Source organism: Serinus canaria, chromosome 24 (genome assembly GCF_022539315.1).
Source record: "Serinus canaria isolate serCan28SL12 chromosome 24, serCan2020, whole genome shotgun sequence".
NCBI classification, from domain to species: domain Eukaryota; kingdom Metazoa; phylum Chordata; class Aves; order Passeriformes; family Fringillidae; genus Serinus; species Serinus canaria.
In genome coordinates this window covers 475,916-493,438 of record NC_066337.1, presented here as the reverse complement: position 1 = coordinate 493,438, position 17,523 = coordinate 475,916, and the positions used below count along the sequence as shown (strand labels likewise).

Sequence of the window (17,523 nt, the reverse complement as noted above, 5' to 3'; positions counted from 1 at the left end):
TCAAACCCATTTGAAGTCAGCAGGAGCACAACTACAGGAAAGACATAGAAATTAATACTGAACTCAATGCTGCTGCTGCTGGCCCAACATGACCGGAGTAGCTGGGACTTACTTCCTGGACTTCTCACCGTTGTCTGGGGTAATGCTAACCCAGAGAGTTCTGGCAGAATTGGGTTAAGGAATGCCAGCATGGGGGGACAGCAAGAGACAGTGAGAAGATGATCATCTCTCACTGCAGCTGAAATAACTTGATGGCCCATGGCTTAATACCATAACCAAACAGTGGGGGAGTATCAAACCACTGGGGAAAAGAGTTAAAACTTATATTAAGTAATAAATTGAAGTTTTCTCTTCTTTGTAAGAAGAAAAATACCTGCAACAAACCACAACTACTAATCACCTAATATAAGTTCTAAAAATAAGTCTACCCAGATTTAAAGAAAAAAAACAAAAACTACCCATAGATGCAGAAGAAATGAGACAGACGGTGACTCTTACAGAGGAGAACATTCATGCTGAACAAACATAAATGTGTTTTTGGTCAATAATATTTAAACTGTCAGAAACAGCACAGTTAAAAATTACTTATGCAAAGATTCAACCCCCTCCACTGTCCCAACAATTCTGTAATTCAGAAATACTGTTGATAACATTCAGAAGACAGATACACTCAACAGGTAAATCATATTTAAGGGCCACTCACCTTGATAGGTGTCTGCTCAGCAACAGCAATTCTTTAACATATTTTGCATTTAAAACAGTGATTGTACACCACAGAGGTGTCATGGTAGAGACCAATACAGCTTGAACTGTGCAGGGCATGTGCAGGATTGCTGCACCCAAAATATATACTCTCCCATTTCATCACCTATGAAAACACACTGCTCAGTTCTTCAAAGGACAGCAGGACAAATCCACTCAAAGTTAACCAGAAGAGATTCAGAGATTTGCACAAGAAATTTTTTAAAAAGCAAAACCCAAACAGTTGACTCAATTCTACACTGCGGATCTGCCCCTCAAAAGCTGGCAATATAAAGTAGTGGCCCTATATTTTTAATTATAGTAAAATAAAATTGCTTCAATAAAAGCACTTCAGGAACCTGCATTTGAACTTGATTAAAAAACAAGCCAGCCACAGGCAAGTAATTTATCTGTTCAGAAGCTGATTTTGAAGCATGCTGTCAAAACACTTTACATGGGTCTCAATTAGTCAGTCTTGCTATAAATGAAGAATATTCAATGAAAACCAGTTTATCTTTTGGCTAAATGGGAAGTTATTAAGGAAATTTGTCTTGTCAGTCTTTTGCTTTCCCTGCTCCTCTTGCTTCAAAGTAGTATTTAGGGCTATTTAAAGCAACAGTGAGTTTGAGGAGATGGCAAACCCTCACACATCAAAGGATGCACAAACGTTATTGCTCTGTCAACATTTCCTCCAAAGGATGGACATCAAGGCTGAGGAAAGATTTATTAATGCCACTTCCAAAACATGGCCATTTAATCTCCCCTTTCTACACTAGGAAGGGGGAAAAAAGCAACCTAAAAAACTTCTAATAAGATGGCTAAATAAATAAATTATTTGAAATTAAAAATATCTTGAAATTCATTTGACAACCCTTTTTTTTAATCCTTCAAAAAGGTTTCTTTTCAGAACCTCAGGAAAATGTTCAAATGCAACCTTCAGATTCTGCTGAAGCAAAGCAGCACATTCTGCAGTTTTACCAAAAAATATCTCGAGGAAAGTGAATCAGACATCTCTGCCACACTTCAGTAAAACATACAGAATCTGATCCATCCTGAAAAATGTAACAGCAATGAAGGAAAGGCAGGAACAGAGGTCCAGGGCTGCAGCATGCAGCTGGGTCACAGCTGTGCCCCTGGCCAGCAGTTGGTGCCCCATGGTTGATGAACACTATGGAGTCAGAACTGAAACTCAAGAAAATCTGTCTTTGCAAGAAAGTACCAACTGGAACTGGGTCTGGTGAACCTCAAACTCATTTCTTTCTTTAACTGGACACCTTAAATTGGCTTGTCCATTGGCTTGGAGGCAGCTGGAGCCTTGATGGAATCCCTTCCTCATGGACATACGTTCCCTACAGAAAGCCCAGGAGTTTAGGCACTGGCACATCTGGATCACCTGGATGTTTTAATGATCTCCTTGCTGTGGGGCAGAACTCCCAGCTGAGGGTCAGCACTGAGACAGTGGCCCTTATGGCCACTGGCAGGTGGATTTTCCTCTGCTATCCCTCTTTTTGGAACGGCTGAGCAGTGAGCACAAGGTCTCTTCCATATGGTGTATCATTTTCCACCTCCGCTGAATTCCAAGATCCTGTAAAGAACATCTACAGACAGGAAAAGGAGAAGACCACCAGGAGAAGACTGATGACACTACTATATTCCTTCAGGCAGGGGACCCTTTGATACCACAATCAGCTGATTTTACTATGGCACCAGGTTTTTAAGCACATAACTTTCAGTATGCAGGGTAACACAGAGTCAAACTTACCTCAAAACACTGACAATTTTCCTGATTACCAACAAAAAGGTGTCATTTGGCAAACTTAGGCTAGCACAAAGTCCCAGTGGGAGAGAAGGGGAACACGTAAGACATGTTGGTTTATGTCTCCAGGAAGGCATGCAGTTGTATTTATATTTTAAGCTTATTTAAATGTATGGCCTCTGTAAGCAAAACCAGCTCTCATTTAAATGCTTTCACAAAGATGTTTTATCTACTTAAGAAACCCTCCAAACATTACCTTCTGTATTTTAAGCATCAGACTAGATACCTACGTTGCCTCCTCCTCACTCTACAGTTCTGACATCCTTAATCTCTTCGGCATGTTATAAACACTGGTTTGAAGAAACAAACTTATAAATGACATATCCACACAGATATTTCTGTTTATAATCTCTTAATCTTTGCAAAGCTTCAAATAAGTACAGAATACTTTTTTCTGTTGTGTGAAGGAGCCTCACACCACAAAGAACTTAAAAACCTAAGTAAAAACCCCTTTTCTTTTCATGGTGCTTACCATTTGCATTGAAAATATTACAAATACCAACATTTTGCATCCTGGAATGAGATTCTCTATCCATATAGCTGGGATAGAGTGGAAACACAGGAAGCTGATGAAGGCTGGACTTTCACTTTAAAATTTTCTACCACCTTAACATTTAAGCAGCAGCTATAATAGTCTATACAGGTTTATTGCTTAGAGCTTTGACCACCATTTCCTTATGACTCAGGGAAAAAAAAAAAGAAAAGAAACTGGCAGAGTTGTATAGGCAAGGAATGGGGGAGGAGAAACATTTATTGCTTTCTCTCGACAGGAATGTTCACAAGGTGACTGATGCTCAGAGGGAAGTGGCACAGATCCTGACATTGTTTTATGAGGATGTAGACCCACACTTCAATCAGAATGTTCCAACTGAGACTGGAGGAGGCGAAAGTAGAACTGGAGCAGAGGAAACATTCTCAAAGTGTTTGTATACATTTCTAATTTTTCTTTCTGTAAAACTGCAGCCTCTGCTAGAGAAATGACACTAATATAAACCAGAGAGATGGAAACAAGCTCAGAAAAACACAAACCATTCTACATCTCCCTGTATATTTCAGGTCCTTTTTTCATGTCTCTTTTATGTAAATCTACACTTGAGCATTTGTTTCACTTCTGTTCATGTTCTTAAGTTCTGCATATAAAAAAATTAAAGCATTTGTTGAAAAAGCAATAATATAAAAGCAAATAAACATCTTTAGTATCTTCACTGCAATACCTACAGGCCTAGCTGGAAGAAAGCAAACTCACCAGCAACTTCCATGGTATCAAAAGTTGTGCCTGAAAAGCCCAGAGCATTTCTCTCCCTTTGAAGCTTTTTTATTTCAACATCTCCCACCAAGGCAAAAGGGACTGATGTACTCTTCCAGAAACTCCATAATCTCAAAGCTCCATTTGCCCAAGTTTTAAGATAACGGTCTTGTCCCCTACTATTTTTTTCTTCTTCCTCTACAAACCAGATTTTTAACAAAAAAAGGCACCTCTTGACATCATTTCTTCATTTGCACTAACACCGTTTCAAAAGTTTGCTACTCCAGGGGAGAAGTAGGATGACTTGGAAAGAAGATGTATGAGCATTATTTTCAGTCCAGTAGTAGGCCTAGCTTCCATTTCCACATCATAGCAAGATCTCAGACAAGACACCTTGGAGGCTGCAGGTAAAAAGCAAAGAGAGATTTGCAAGTGCTTGATGCTGAGACCCTCAGCCCTTGAAACTCTAAAATCTATTTCTAGAATAAAAACAAGGAAGAAAACAGTCACAAACAGATGGGACAAGCTGAATAAAAGGGAAGTGTAAATTGACTTGGCCAGGGCAACGTTGGAAGATGTCTACAAGTACTTAATAGAGTTAAATGTTTAAAAAAGAAAATCATTTCCCTGTAAGTTCAGACTCTGAGGTGGTAAATAGCACCGTATGCCACACCATATGTCAGTCAGCAAACAACGTTCACAAAGCATCTCTCAAAAACCATTCTCTGAATCATCTGGATTTCCCCACAAGCATGAAAAAGCAGTGACACAAGAAAATCCATACACTGTCCATGCATTAATCCTTTCAAAGATCAGGCAAATACAGGGCAGGATTTCAGTGCTTGGAAGGTGTCCATTTACTCCACAAAGAACCAGTGCCACTGATGTGAGCTAAGACCACACTCACTGAACCCACACACTACTCCCATTTAAAACAAAGACTATTTCTTTACCCCTGTCTTAAGTGACAAGAACAACCCAAGTTCTTTGGAGTTTCTGGTTTGTCGGACTTGCTGAGCTCAAGAGCTGCTGGACCAACTGAAGAAATTCCACGTAGCACTTCTCTGAGTTTTACAAGGCCTGCTGTGTGGATTTGAATGCCACACAGATTAGTCTGATTTAGAATATGCAGCATTTGGGAAAAGAACAAGTTGCCTATGAATTTATTTAGGAAAATTAAATATAACAGTGCAAACTTTCAAATCTCCAAACACTGTCTAGCCCTTCATATACAGCACTTTGTCTAGCAGTGTGCTAATAAAATTTCAGGCAAGAATTAGAAGGCTTAGATGTAGAATACTTTAACTCATCTATAATGCCCATGAATTAACATGTCAAATACCTCCATCTAAAAGTCCTTATCGGGTAGGTAAACTATCAGCAACACTAATGAGGAATGAGATTTTTATTCACTTTAAGAAGTGTCACCAGTCCCAGAAGCTGGCTCTGGTGTGCAGCATGAGGAATGCTTTGCTGGGAGGGAAGGGGAAGAAAAGACCTTTCTTTCCCAGGAGACACACGAGAGTGCAGGAGCACTACACGTGTATGCACACAATCAGGGCCAGAAATTAGTTCAAAGATGCATGAAAACCCTACAACAAACAACTCCTGGGTCTTACTGTCATCTCACTGAAACTGCTACTTGCATAAATAGCTTTAAAAACTTGAGAAAGGTAGGCAAGTTAAAAATTGCAGTCATTTTTAACCAAAAGAATTTCAGCAGTGTGTGCTTCAGGAAGGAAGATCTCTGCCTGTCCCAAAGCATATGCCATGGGATTTCACTTATCCATTATCAGACACAGCTGGTCCAGAACCATGTGTTGTTCAGCAATCAAAACCCTCCTTATTGTCACAGTACGTGGGAAACTAAAATACACAAATTCTTTTCCAACTTGTTTGCTGATGTTTAATTTATCCCTCTGAACACCTCTAAGAAACCTCCAGAAATGAAATAACAAAGTCAGAGAAGGAAGACCTAGAGAAGATTTTACCCCTCATGGACGTTATGGGGTTGAAGTTCTGTAACGAGGATATATTCTGCCCTCTGTCAAATCATGATTTGCTTCTCTAATGTATCAAAAATGTGGAAGAACAGGACGCATAAACCCAACAGAGTTAAACATATTATTTGCAGAATTTTGTTAATAAAAATTTCAACAGTATTTAGAACAGAAGATTAGACTTGATAGTTCAGAACTCTTGAAACTTCTCACAGCTTTTCCATTTGGACATTTTATTTGCACCTTGCATTCAAAACAAAGTGCAGTATCCATATGGACCCTTGAGTCAGCCTAACTCACTGCATTTCTAATGAATTTTAAAAAGACATTTAAACACTTCACGGTTTCTCCTGGGAACCCATGGGCCAAATAATTGGCTCAGCAGGGGATGCTGAAAAGACCTGCACCCAGGAGTGCTGGGAGCATCATCCTGTCAGGTTTCTCCAAGATGACAAGGTCACCAGGTTAAGTGCACCAGGCTTTTCTGGTGTTTGGCTTCAGGACTCTGTTGACTTTACTCTTCATGCTGAGGAATCCTTCTGACCTGTTTAATGGGTTGCCAGCTTTCTGCTTCACTAGCCAGTTCCCCCTTCATTCCTCATGTAAATTGGTGCAACCTCCAGCAGAAATTACAACATCAAAGCGTTCACAGAACTCAGTACAAAAACACCAGTTAGGGGCTACTCATGATTTTGAAGCATCCCAGTTTCTGAAAAGCTAGTTTGAGTTTACACAGTATTGAACAAAACATTGAACATTCTGCCCTTGAGTCTGTTATGTCAGAAGCAAACACAGATGTGAACACTGTGATACACCTCTGCATTGCTCCTGACAGCTCATGTTTTGGGTTCCTTATCTGCAGTAACCATTTCACAATGAACTTCCTCCTGCTGTAACAAGCCCGGATCCCACCGGTCACATAGGAGTATTTCAAGAGTTTACATTATAATTCCTTCTGAACTGTTTCTCCAGGTGAGTTGAACAGTCTCAGTTCATTCTGCCATTCTTATTTTATTCTCCAAATGTAGGCAATGTACTATCTAAATCTGTCCTGAAACTCCAATCAGCAATTACCTTGGAAAAACCTTGAAAATCAACATCTACATTAATTCCTCTTCTTCTCCTTATTTTAAACACAAATAATTAGGAATATTAGGGAAGGAAGACTGAGAGACACTTCCTACGGATTTATGACAGACTCTTTTAAAGACTTACATAATTTATTTTCTACCTTGTCACACCAAAGTTGTGACCCAGGCTTTCTGAAGTGCAGTTTTCCATACCTGCTCCCACACAACAACACTAACACAAACCTTCTGCACTTTCCTGCCTACAGGAATATTCAACAGGGAAATTCCAAAATGCATATGCATAAGTTAACACTCAGTTGGAAATCCAAAATACTCTAAAGAACTGCAGTTTTTTGTGTATTCAAATTTTTCTGAAATTTTAACACATAAATGAGAAAAGCAACAAAGCCTCCAGAAGCAGCCAAAGCTCCCAGTGCCAAGAATCTCTGAGCAACTGTCCCAGCTGGGCCTGACAATGTAGCCCAGAGCAAACCCTCCAACTTCTCCATGCTAAGGAGCTCCTTGTCCAAAAGGGTAGGGAGTATTTTTAAGTCTCTCACAGGAGTATTATGAAGATTAATTAAGGTCTGCGCAGTGCTTTGAAGATCAAAACTGCTATGCTGTTATTTATTATTAAAGAACAACAAAGCGCATTCTTGTTGTCTGTAATTCAGCTTCAGAGAAAACAGTGGACGAGCACATGTTGAAGTGCATAAATTAATTCTCCCTGCCCCAACAAGCTGTGATTTGTATAACTGCATTTTTAGCCACCAAAACCTCATCAGAAAGTCTATACTCATCCCTTTGAAATATTTTAAAGGCCTGAAGGAACATAACCAACGCAGTTTCTCTTCTGATTATTTCAAGGATGAGCTTTTCCTATCAGATATTTCTGCCACAGTTCAGCAATGCCTTTTATCCTATCAGGAGTCCTTGGATTAACATTAGACATATACTGAAGTGCTTTGCTAAATCAGTTCAACACCTATTTTGGATGTTTGCATTCAAAAAGAACAACTGTATGACAGCCTGGGTAATTTTTTTTTTGGAGGGGGAAGAAATCACAAGTATTTTGGAGCTCTACTTTCCCCACAGGTTTTCCCATCAGAAAATTATTGATCTCCTTTATAGATTAGTATTTCACAATCAAAGTATTTCACAAAAATATCCACTTATGAAAAATACACAGAAATACTCCATTGCATGGTGTATGACTAACTTACACTTTCTTCAAATGCATGCAGATACAATTTGAAAATACTTACTAGAAATGCTCCCATATTTCAACTATAGTTGTAACCTTAAAACATGGGATCACATGTATTTTGGCAGTATGTCCACACAAAAAAACCCACACAAATGTTAGTACTAAGAAGAATTTTAAAAACAGAATTAAAAGTTGTGAATAACTACTCTCAAGCCTTGCCACCACAGCCCTGTATTCCTGATCTTACTCACACAGCTCCAGCAGGTCAAGTTCTCCACCATCCCAGCACGAGGCTGCAGCCGTGCAAACATTTAAAGCAAACAAGGATTAGGAGCTGTTGGACTGCGAGGGTGGTGAGTGGAAAACTGGTGTAACTGGGCAGCACCTGCCACCCTTCCACTGCAGACACTGCTGAGAAAGGGTCCAGTGTCCGCAGGATGCTGAGCACCTCCCCAGGGTCTCAGCCCCCCTCACCTATCACAGGAAATACTTATATTTCATTGGGTTACTTTTGGGTCTCTTCCCATTACCTTAGTCTGAACTCTAATTCTGTAGCACATTCTTATTAACAACTCGGATACCAGATTGTGAACTTCTTCTGTACTTTTTCAACTGCTTTCAGGAGCAAGTTGAGTTATATTTAGCAGCCATATGGCATCCCTCCTCCACCCGTTTGCTAGAGATAAGAACTGACAAATTAAGTTTTCTAAAACACCAATCTATATGTTTTCATTTCCAGTTTTAATCATAGATGTTAACTGTGGTTTAATTGTTAACCCTGGTATTTGCCAAACAGGAAATGCAAAGAATACCTCTAGCAAGGGATGCAATCACATAATGAAGTTTTCCTGCAATCTATGTGAAACTGTTAAGAAAGCTCCTGAGCTGTATTGCAGACAGTTACATTTTTCTTAAATTAATACAGTATGGCTACATAACTGAATAGACACGGGTATATTGGCTTCCTTATGCGATTGGCAATTGTTCTGTGTATGGGTGACTGAACATGGTTACTTGAGCAGCTCAAGCTGCTGCATATCTTAACAGGGGAGAAAGTCAAGAGCACAGTGACAAACAATTCATATCCCATAAAGAACTTCAAAGACAAGGGAAACGACCACACAGTTTTCCCATGCTCCTGGGAATCCAGTTTACAAAGCTAAATCTTCCCACAGCCCAGACTAATTTCACAGAAACTGTAGTCAGAGGTTAGAAAGAGATCAACAGTTTTAAGAACCAAGACATTTGAGAGCTGCTGTCATTCAGGACAGCTGAAAAGGCAGGCTGAACATATGACAAGGATCTACAACAGCCTCATCCTGAGTGCCACCCCATGTGTACATTCTCAGAGAAAAGAAAAAAGGGGTGAAGAACTGGAGGCCCCTGATAATTTGAAAGAAATTGATTTTTTTTCCTCTCTACCAGCAAGAGGAATCACTGCTTAAAATACTTATCTGTCAGCCAGATCATACACGATGGCTAACTCTTCTTTCTGGTACCTGGAGCTTTCCCAATTCCTTCTGGGCTTTTCTAGGGACCAGGTATGCAGGGAACACCCCGAGAACAGCTCTCACTCAGGTGGCTACAGCCATGAACATCACCTGGCTGCTAACTGGTGTGAAGCATCCTCTCCAAGGGTGATTGCACAAAGACAACCAGATTCCAGGTCTCATTCCATGCCTCCACTTGTTTTGCACCTAATTCAATTCTTAAGGGGCAAACCCAGCTTCTCCCTTCTGCCCAAAGAACTGCAGAGCAGCACAGAGTGTTTCTCCAGCAGGGGAAGGAAGGACAGACATGAACATTACACGCATGCCTGAGCACACTTATGAGCTGCATGTCCAGGATGAGAAATATAAATGAACAACTCTGTTTCTTCCAGCTGGTGTGCTATGTTCACTAATTAAGGAAAAATAATAAACCCTCAATACCGTGGTTTCTCTCCCTTTGCACAAAGCAATTGGAGAATCTGTTCATCCAGTGCAGCCCATCCTCTGCTTAAGCCTTGTAAAATTCATGAAGGTGAATGATAAGGCACAAATCACTGCCTGCAGCAGAACCTTCATGCTGGACAACCCACTGGAGACCAATGTGCCAGTCAACACTTTTTGCAAAGAAGAACAATTTCTTCCAAACATTGATAATTCCCTACCGTCCTGAGGAGACAGCTACCAGTGAATGAAAAATAATTGTGGAGTCAGAACAACACCAGGAAGCAAATTGCTTCACACACCAGAATCTCTAGCACAGAACATTTGGGAGAGAACAAAATGTTTAAGGATGCAATCAATCATTAAGATTTCTCCCAAAAAAGAGAGCACACACACTCATTTGTTGAAAGCTTGCCTTGGTGAAAAAAAAAAAGGTAAGAATAACCATCCGAGCATGCTTGATTATCAAATCAGAGCTCTGTGGGAAGAATAAGTAAGGGAGTCTTCCAATTAACCAACTTTTTTTTTTTTCTCTTTAAATGCAGTCATTGAACGCTGCTGGAGAAAGTTGTCGGGAAAAGCAAATCCCTGGTCTTCTGGCAGTTTTTCCCATTCCTGAACAATTCCTCCTTCAGATGCACAGCCACAAGGGTTCAAAGGTCCCCGCAGCCTTTGTTCTCAGTTCCAGAGTGGTTACAAACAAACTTTTGTTCCTGTTTCTTCAATGAAATAAGCTGCAGCAGTTACCAATGACTGAACTTTACATCTGAAACTTGCCTTGTGCATCATGCAACAGGACGACTACGGAATCTCATTTATATTTCCAAAAGTAAGTTATCAGAACTTTTGCTGAAATAAAAATCAAGCACTCCTTACTGATGCAACCTCCAGTGAACATATTACACCTCTGCAGATTCCTAGAAGCGAGGAAGGAGCAACACATTCTGGTTTACAGATTGTGCCAAAGAATTCTTTTTGGATTATCTGAATATTTATAGCTGTTGCGCATTCATCTGTGAGTTTTACAAAACCCCTACATTTTATATTTTAGTACAAAAGTGGTATCATCATCCATACATTATAAATACACATTCAAGCATTAACAACTAATCATGATACCCAAACAGCAATTTTCATTTCTATCCCAGACAGAGTGTAAGGGATAAGATGATAATCATAAGGGCAAGTTATGGAAAGCAGCTACTGAAATGTATTCATAGTCCATGAAAAGTTGATTTGCAAATTGTTGATAAAATTTGTAAAGATTCTACCACACTGTATCCACTGCTATGTAAATCTGGGAGGAAGAACAAGTAAGGTGCATTATTGAGCAAGATAACAGTGTTTTTGAAGTCAAAATAAATTTTAAAAACTACTGAAATCACCCTGTTAAAAGACTGATTGTTCCCAGCAGGCGGGAGCTGACTCTCTAGAGATGCTTCTTGTAAAACACAAACACAAAAGGCCTGGCACAAGGCTGCTATTATGAAATCTAATGAAGACATTCATGAATCATAACAAGGAGGAAAAGGGTAAATATCAGCAAACACTCATAGACTCTTGCAGCAATTAAAATTGTGCACAAACAGGGTTGTCCAGCTACATTCTTTAAAACAGCCACTCTTACGCCTTAACGAAGTCTGTAAGAATATGGCAAAATTATAACATTTAGATTTGGAAAACTTCTTCATTTTAGGCTGGCACCAAAAAACCAAACTGTTTTCAAAACACCAAGCACTGCATCTTCACTTTTTCCCTAGAGAACTCACAGACACCTTGGGCATCCTGAGTATCCAGGCCAGAAAGTTCATTGCCCGAATGCCAGGAAACATTGTTACTGAAATTAAAGGGGAGGGGGAAAGCACAACCACGTAACTTCAATATTTTAATAGAAATGTTTTTAGTCAGTAATAAATATCTCTCAGATAACAAAATACACAGAGAATTAAATATTTCTTTCTGTAAGAAGCAAGAATTTTCAAACCACATATAACTTAACACCCTGCCATCAAAGATATTTTTGGGAAAACTGATTTTCTCTATCTCCCAGTCAGGGGTGACAAAGCTTTTAGCAAACCACCTTTCATGCATGTATCTTTAAAGGAATTCACCCATTGGAAGAGCTGCCACCAGAAGACCTAAGGGCACAACTTGGCTCACCAATGTCCCTCCATCAAACAAAAAAACCTCAAGGATATTTAAGCATTTAATTTTACCCTGAAATCCATAGGAAGCCAGGCTCCAAAGTGCTTGCAGTCCTGGTTTAATGAATTAATGGTGAAAACTGGAGAAACTCCAGCTCCTCTCTGATTCTTAATGAGTTATAATGGATACACTAAAATCTATTCTACTCACAAACATCAGTACTGAGATGAGGGCAGGCAAAACTCCCAGGCACACCAGGGACAGGATGGAGGAGCAACAAGCACAGCTACTTCATCAGCAAAAGTAACTGAGATGACCAAGAGGGTGAACGATTCATTGATCAATAACAGATGTACAGCTATTGCTTCAACCACTGACCTCATACCATGTCAGGACACAATCAAAATGTTGCAACATAGCTACTGAAATAAGACTGAAAGACAATAAAAGTGCCCACGACAACTATTTTAAAAAGTGAAGATATATTTTATTTTCTAAACCATAGGTTAAAAGCTGCTGAGCCATATTCTCATAGAATATTAAGAGATGGCACTATGAACTCCAGAACTACACACGCGTAACTTCAGCACAGAGCAAGAACATCCTCTGAATGGTACCTTCAGTGTCAATCATCACCTGGCAATACTAAATACATTCAAATCGTGAGCATGATGAGAGTTAACACTGGGCTTAATCATAAAGAAAGACAAGAGCATGAGGAAGCACACGCGTGGGACATTTACCAACCTGATTACAGTAAACCTGGTAGCATTGGTTTATCAGCTTAATCAATCAGCTGGTAATTAACTGTGCATTTAACAACTAGGTAAAGTTTCTTCCAAGGGAAAATCAGATTGGAAAAGTCAACATCAGCTTAAACATGATTACCTTCCTGTTCCACTGCTGGCAAAGCAAATCCAATTTACTAAATAGTTTAAAGGGCGGTTTTTAATTATTTTGCACACTTCCAAAGAATCCAGCACTACAAACAAATATGGATAAGCGGATCTACTACAGTGAGCACAGACCTCAGAACCACAAGGCACCACTGAAATAAACACGCAGAGACTTCTTAACGTGCTTAACAGCCCCAGCACTTTGCACTGCAGAAATCCCATTCATTACTGGGGATATTATACAAGACAGAGGCCACAAACAGCTGCAGTTTCCTGTTCCATGCAACAAAATCCTAAGTTGGAGCATCTCCTTCAGACTTCTCCAGTACCTCATATTTCTAAAGCAATCTTGGAAAACTAATATACAACAAGGAAATCTTGTGAGTGAGATTTACATATTTTACCTGGTTTCTAGTGGCACACACACCTCCCTGGGAACATGCAGAAACTACTCAACAATCTATACATATCTAAAATCTTTTCCACTGCAGAAATCGAGGGCTCGCAGACAGTGTGGGAGAAACACAGCAAGGCACATAAAGAAACGGAACAAGGATTCAAATGAGCAACTCAAGTTTTGCTGCCTTGCTACGCTTCTTACCCATCACCATAATTAAAAATTGAAAACTGAAGATTTTCAACTTTAATTCAGCAGCAAAGATAACAACTTTACAGCTACAACATGGGTTTACAAAAATAAAACCTAAGCAAAGCAAACAAAAACCCTCAAAATTAATATTGAAGAGGGACAGTTTCAGCCGAACTGGGTTAGAATTGCTAAATTACTCCTGACCCACAGCAATCACATCCTCGGGCTCTCCAAATTCTGGCTGACTGGAAAACCTAATCTGCATAACAATAAACACCAAAAATGGCTTCTCTTTAGTGTCCTCGATGTGCACACCCCTCCTTTCCAACTTTGCTCAGCCAGCCTGCTCAAAAGATTAGCATAAGAATAGAAATCACTGGGAAAATCCACATGCTCCGACTGCCCAGACTTGTTGACCTGCCTCACCCCGAATACCAAAATGAATGATTTTTCCAAGGAAAGCTGTTATGGACTTTAAAAGCTGATAAACACTGCAATCTGTTTCTCTTTTATTACAATATCAGATATCCCAAGAGCAGCTACCAGAGCCGAACAGTAAGGCAGAACCATCTCCACTGCTGGAAGCACAGACTCTCAACGTGCTCAAGTTCAAATTCCTACATGAGTCTGGTGGGGAAGAACGGCTGTGTCAGGATCCTTCTCAGCTTGGACCTACCTGGCCCATCATCAAACCCATACAAGCAGCAAGCTCATCGGCCTTGCTGGTACACAATGCTGCTGCTGCATAGCAAAGGCCGAAACCAGATCCAGGAGATGCAGGTGAGGAGCACACCTGGGAGAGGACCTGGCCCTGCGTACACCACACCTGGCAGAGACCATCCATCCTCTCAGTCCCACGGGACCATTTTGGTTCTGCAGCCAAAATTTACAAGTTTACTTACATCTTTTTCCCTTTCTCTGGCACCAGGAGAGACAATAGCTCTTGCCTTGGTCACAGCCACTGGAATCAGAACTACTGCAAAGGTAAGAATATTTTGAGGAAATGCAAATGAAAATAATCCCCCAGTTCATGAAAAAGCCAACATGTTCCTCTTACTGGTGGAGAGCAGTTCACAAAGGCCAAGGGAACCCATCTCAATTCTTCTCCCCAACAAAAACTATTCTATCCGTAATAAAAGTATGAAAAACATCATTTATTTTTGGAAACATGGACACTGGGATCCTGCAAAACACACTGAGTTTTTGTACAAACATATTACTGTATTTGATGTGTTTGTTTTGAAATGGGGGAAGTTGACTGGAATCATCCCCATAATGTGGTCTGACACTTCATGCAAAACAATGCATTCAGACAGCAAAATGACATTTCCTTTTCAGAAGTTCACAAAAGAACCAGAAGCCCAGGGGGAAAATGGCGAAAGTAGCACTATTCCCCTTTTTTTGTTGGATTTCCTCCACTCCCTCTAGGATCTTCTCTCCAGGCAGTAAGTCACCACTGTAGTCATCCCCCTTAAATTGAGTATGATGATCATCATTCCCCTCACTTTACATTACAGAAAAGAGATTGTTAAGGGCTGTGATCCTGATATTTCACAACCCAGCAGCAGCAATTGATACAAAACCACTGCAACATCCAGCTACAGACTGGACACAAAACCCAAAAACTAAAGCAGTTCCCAGATGACATTTCTGCTGACTTGCCTCAGATGTATTTGTCTGTTTCTGAAGAAACAAAGAGCACTTCAAAAAAACAAACCCCAGATTAAGGCCACAAACTGAAAGATTGGCCAATAATTTGCTTCTAGCAATGGACTAATATTTCTTCTGTACATTATACATGGCATTAATACCACAGTAACACTTTCAGTTCTGTTTCCCTAAGTAACAGGTTTTGCATTTTGCCAGACTGACCCCATTCCCCCCCCCCCCACTTTATTATCTCTATCACCATATACTCTCAAATGACTAAAATTTTGATTCTTGCAGCTGGCTTCAATGTGTTCAAACTCCCCAACCCCATCAGCTCCACACGCGAGCACCCTGGTAAGGCTCAGATAAGTTTCATGAAAACAAACCAGTCCAAGCACGAGAACTATTTACTGCTATTTTATCACAAAGAATATGTAATATTTTACAAACCAGTCAAAACAAGTTGCTCACTCAAGGCTAACCTGATTTTAGGAGAGAAGACTTCTGTGCAGTGGGAGAGAAACTGCACATTCTCAATAAGCACATGCAGGATATTTGTCCCTATGCTGCAGAAGCTCCAACCTTAAACACTTGAAATAGATTTTAAGAGTCCTGGAAACAAACTCATTCAGGAAATTTCAAAGAAGAGTGGTCACCTTTGGATTACACACTTACAGCTGCTTCTTGAAATCGAATGGCATACTTTAAGCTTCTACCTTGTTGCCTTTCCACCTGTTCCTCTCAATTGCATTCTTCCTAATGCCAGGACCAGCCAACACAACAAACTGGGCACCCACGGAGGCTGTCCAAGCCTCTGTCCAAAGTGCTGTTTTCTGCACGTTTTCTGCACAGTCTCACGTGGAAAAGACAGAGAAGGACCAAAAACTGACTCATTCCCATGACCTTCAAACAATCCAGCAGCCCTCGGTCAGGTGTGTAGCAGCCGTTTGCCATTGGAGACAGATTCCCAAGGGAGAACAAGATGGGACACGCGGTTTGCAAAAAAAACCAGCACCATAGGTGGGTACACACGTGCGAATTTCAAAGGTTCGTCTACCTTTTTTCCAAACTGCCATTGCTCACTCGGAGCCCAGAAGTGTTATGGATCCGTCCCTATAAACCTCACTCCGGCATCCACCGCTCACCTCCTTTTGCAACCGGGCGGGAAGCTCCCCGGGATAATTTGGATAAACCGCCTCCGCGAGCACACCTAGCACCTGTTGGGTGCTGTTCACACGGTCCCTGGTCAGGGCTGGCCCAGGACACGAGCCCTGCATGCCCGCAGCAGCCGCACAAAGGGCAGCAGGACAATGGAGCCGGCACAAAGCCGCGTCCCCACGCCGAGCCCGACGCGGGGATGGCACGCATGGGCTGAAATGCCCATTATTCCTCCTTGACAGGGATTGTTCCCCGGCCACTGGAGAATTCGCCCACCGGCGAGACGCCCGGCGACACGGGGGGAGCTCTAGGAGCGGGAAAGGGGAGCCCCGGGACGAACAAACCCTCACCACGACAAACCCATGACTGCTTTTATGCGGGGATTTTTCCTCTTTCTCCCGCCCATGGCGACAGCGGCCGCGGCGCGCGCCCCATCACCCACCCCAGCGCCGCCCTCATGACCTGCAGGGCGCTGTCGCGACACTATCGCGACCGCCGGTCTTATACCGACCTGACCCCTTAGCCCTCCCCTCTGCTGGCCGCGCTCACCTCGCTCCGCCGCCGCGGGGCCGCGCCCCCACCGCCGCTCAGCAGCCCCGTCCCGCCGCCCTCAGCGCCATGGCCGCGGCCGCCGCAGGTAAGGAGGAGCCGCCGGGAAGGGGCCGGCAAGGGCCCGGCGAGGGGGATCCGCGTCCGGCACACGCCCCCCGCTCGGGCTCAGGCACAGGCGGCGGGGCCCATGCGCGCTGCTGCTGCCGCCGGCTCCGCCCCGACGCCGGGAAGGGCGGGCGTGAGGCTGCGGCCGAGGGAGGGAGGGGAAAAGAGATGGAGAGGGGGGTAGGTGGGTGAAGGGAGGGATGACGGGGCCGGAGGATGGCGCGGTGTCGGGGTAGTCGTGAGGGGGACACGGAGGAGGAAGCTCAGGATGGGGCTGGCAGGGCAGCGTATCCCTTTCTACCACTCCGGCATCAGGAGGAATTTCTTCAGAGAAAGGGTGATTAGATGTTGGAAGGGGCTGGCAGGGAGGTGGTGGAGTCCCTGTTCCTGGTGCTGTCCAGGGAGTGACTGGAAGTG

General features: G+C 42.1%; 1 protein-coding gene across 2 annotated transcripts in view; it reads right to left on the bottom strand.

Moving 5' to 3' along the window:
• The window catches only part of ARHGAP32 (Rho GTPase activating protein 32), a 236,190-nt gene extending 219,070 nt beyond the window's left edge, over nt 1-17,120 (bottom strand). The window contains exon 1 of one of the 2 annotated variants that reach the window (XM_050983506.1): nt 16,999-17,120. The gene's annotated coding sequence lies outside the window, so the exon portion shown is untranslated. The remainder of the gene's footprint in view (nt 1-16,998) is intronic. The other variant, XM_050983507.1, reaches the window with a different exon arrangement.
• Between the last annotated feature and the right edge of the window lie 403 nt (nt 17,121-17,523).